This window comes from Macaca thibetana, chromosome 5 (assembly GCF_024542745.1).
Source record: "Macaca thibetana thibetana isolate TM-01 chromosome 5, ASM2454274v1, whole genome shotgun sequence".
In the NCBI taxonomy this organism is placed as follows: Eukaryota; Metazoa; Chordata; class Mammalia; order Primates; family Cercopithecidae; genus Macaca; species Macaca thibetana.
This window is the reverse complement of record NC_065582.1, coordinates 85,469,676-85,473,635: the sequence shown is the minus strand read 5'-3', so window position 1 is coordinate 85,473,635 and position 3,960 is coordinate 85,469,676.

The window sequence follows — 3,960 nt, the reverse complement described above, 5'->3', positions numbered from 1 at the left end:
TTGGTGAAGATCATAAATTTCAATAAGTATATAAGAATGTCGTAAAGTTTCTAAACTTTTTTATGACATTTATTATAGGTAACATCTTTCAAAAGTAGTAGGGTATGATAATAGAAACTCTGTGAAAACATCCTTACAGCAAAAAGAAACAAGCAAAAACTCTTTACACTTGATTATATACAGTCAACCCTTTATTTTTGGGTTCCACATCCATGAACTCAACCAACTGCAGATTGAAAACATTTAAAAAAATTTGCATATATACTGAACATGAACAGACTTCTTTTTTTTTATTATTCCTGAAACAATATTGTGTAACAGCTATTTACATAGTACTTACATTGTCCCAAGTATTACAAGTAATCTAGAGATGAGATAAAGTATATGAGAGGATGTGCATAGGCTATATGCAAATATTCAGCCATTTTATGTAAGAGACTTGAGTGCCTGTGAAATTTGGAATCCTCCAGAGGTCCTGGAGCCAATCCCCCATGGATACTGAGGGATGGCTGTACATCATATTTTCATTTATTTAAAATTATATGTATTAGGTTAGTGCAAAAGTAATTGCAGTGTTTGCCATTTTTTTTTAAGCTATGCAAAGACTGCAATTACTTTTGCACCAACCTAATATAAATCCTACATCACTTTTCATCAGCAATTGGTAAACCAAGAATCAGTGATCATCCTAGGCAAAGAGAACTGGAAAGATTGTTTTGCTCTTCAGAACAGTTGTTCAAATGATATATCCTGTTGATCTGATTCCATTATAATTTCTCAGGGTGCTTATTATATAAGCAGATTACTAGATTCTACCACAGACTCACTGAATCAGAATTTAGAGACTGAGGCGAGAAACCTGCATCCTTAATAAGTGCCTTCAATGACTCCTGTGGTTCCTGATGTTTTAGAACCTTTGTTCCGGAAATCCACACCATCTAACATGAGACAACGTAACATACATGAACAGGCCACAAAATAGCAAAATCATTTTACAGACTGTAAATCTTTTTTATTACATTTATGGCTTAGCCCAAGGATGAATGCATAGTAGATGCTTAATATTTGCAAGTAATAATGAGATAGTTTATATACTAGAACAACTGAATCATCATGGTGACCTAAGTATCTGGAATTTTTAACATGACATCTTCAGTTATTTTTGGTTTCAAAGAAAAGACCTACTCCTTTTTATTTTGAAAGGTGGCATAAACCTGTTTGATTTTCACAATTTTAAAATGATGGGGGAAAAAAATCGAAAGGCTTTGTGGGAGAAGAAGTACAAATAGGTCCATAAAATATGTCTAAGATTGACTTATTAAAAAATAGAGAATCCATAAGTGCCAAAAGTTTTTCTGTGCTTACTGACATATCTTTAATCTCACAAAATGCTCTACCCAGTGGAAAAAAGAGGGCAGCAGATATAATAATCTATTAATCATTTCTGTGAAACTCCGTTGATCCTAGAGTGACAAAATGAAATAAAGATTGATCCAATTTGTTAAGGACTATGCCTGTTAGGAATATATTCAGCTAGAAACAGAGGCTTAATAAAATGTAGTTTATTTTTTCTCACATAACAACTCTCTAGGCAGGTGAGGTGGGTGGTGTTAGCCTCCCTCTGGTGTCATCCAGAATCCATATCCTTGCTGTATGTCTGCTCCACCATCCTCATCTTGTAATTTTTAGTTTTAAGTTTATCATTTCATAGGCTTAAGGTGGCTGCTGCAATTCCTGGCTTTACGCACATGTTTAAGGCTGGAGGGAGCTAGGAAATGTGCCATTTTCTGGTTTTTTTTTTTTTTTTTTTTTTTTTTTGTCAAGAAATACATTTTTTCCTGGAAACTATAAACTGGTATTTGCTTTTCAACCTATGGCTCTAAGGTCAGAACTCTGTCACATGGCTACCCATGACTGTGAGTCTGGGAAAGTGAGTATCCAGCTTTCTGAATTCTAAAGTGGGCAGCAATGGATAAGGCAGTTGGAAAATGACTTCTGAGTTGGCTAAAGGACAATGTCTACCACAATATTCTCTCATTACCAATGACCTGGGGCTTGGACTCTAAGAACAGGAGAGCTGAGAGCTGAATTACTGAAAGGGGAGCTTGACTGCTATGTTAGGCTTGCTTCCTCACCTGAAAGTTCTTTCAGAATCTTGGTTGTGTGTTACCTGCTGTGCATTCTAGCCCTGCACATGATATTTGTCTCCTAGACTGACTGCCTCTTATTCTTTTTCCCTTTCTGGAAAGCAGTATAGTTTAGTGGTGGGGAGTACAGGCTCTGGAAGCAGAAAGCCTGGGTTTAAATCCTGGGTGGGTGGCTTATTAGCTGTGTGATCCTGAGCTAGTTATTTAACTTCTGTCAGTCTTTTTATCCTCATTTGTTAAGTATAAATAGCAGTGGTATCTATCCCGTAGATTTGTTATAAAAATGCAATGGCATCACCTCATAAAAGTATATCATGACCATGCTAAGCATGTTAAGTGTTTGGAAAATGTTAGTAATTATTAATTTTTTTCTTTTTCTTTCTTTTTTTTTTTTTTTTTTTTGAGATGGAGTCTCGCTCTGTCACCCAGGCTAGAGTGCAGTGGTATGATCTCGGCTCACTGCAACCTCTGCCTCCCGGGTTTAAGGGATTCTCTTGCCTCAGCCTCCCGAGTAGCTGGGACTACAGGTGCGTGCCACCACACCCGGCTAATTTTTTAGTTTTAGTAGAGACGGAGTTTCACCATCTTGGCCAGGCTGGTCTCCAACTCCTAATCTTGTGATCCACCGGCCTCGGCCTCCCAAAGTGCTGGGATTACAGGTGTGAGCCACCGCACCCGGCCAGTAATTATTAATTTCTTATTGTTTAGACTTATATCTAGATCTATTAATGTATGTAACCACAATGCTTGGCACATGGAACTCAGCTCCCTTTTTTGTGCGTAAAGATATGTAATTATGTAACTGTGTATGTGTGTGTTATGTTTGCATGATTTGTGAAGTTGTTATGCAGATATAATCCTTTTACAGAAATGCCCAAGGCCCCTGGATTTCTGCCTTTTTGAGAAAGATTACTCAAGTGGACTACATTTGCAAAAACAATTTTCTAAGAAACCAGATTTTTAAAAATAAATTTCTAAAATCCCCATGTTGTCTTTTATTAAAATTATATATTTCTCTTGACATTTAGTATACTGTACATAGACTATGTTATTTTGTTAGATTTACCCCAGTTATTTCTTTTTGGGGGAGCAGATATTGGTAAAAGATAAAATGGAACCCAATAATATTTTTCAAGAGCAAAATACATGGCTTAAGGAAAAGAATAACCTGTCTGAGGAATGGTAGGAAGGACATTTGGAAATGAGCATGCCTCAGTGGGGAGGAAGATGCTGACCAGAAAGGTGGAAGCAATCTGGAGACAAACTGTTGTTTTCTTTATAATTTTACTCCTGTTGAGTTCTGGTTTCATCTTTCCATTAATACATATTCACTTTATAATGTAGGGAGCACTCTTTCTTACCTTTGGGATTTAAGTAATTGAAGTTAATCTCTTTGAAAGAGATCTCAGTTGGATTGATCTAAGATAGAAAAAGTCATTAAGAGGAAATTAATAAAAGGGAACTCTTTAAGGTGGGTAACACAGGTATTATAGTCTTAGCCCCTGGAATATGACCCAGTAGGCAGAGTAAGCCCTGGCAAAGCAAGGCATACAGCCAAATGTTAGCTTTTCACATGCAAAAACAAGATTATGCAATAGTACAGACTTTGCTAGGCTATTATTTACAGAAGGAATTCAGCAACATTTGTTTACCTACTTCATTATTATACCAGCAATCCAGCCTGAAGGACGTAGCTCATAGATGTCTTCTGAAATGTGGAAGAAATACTTCTGTTTATCATAAAAGCTCAGCTGGAGATTGGAGTCTGGAAGAGGGAGGAGAGAAGAGGAGGACCTCAGGGAGGCAAGTTAAG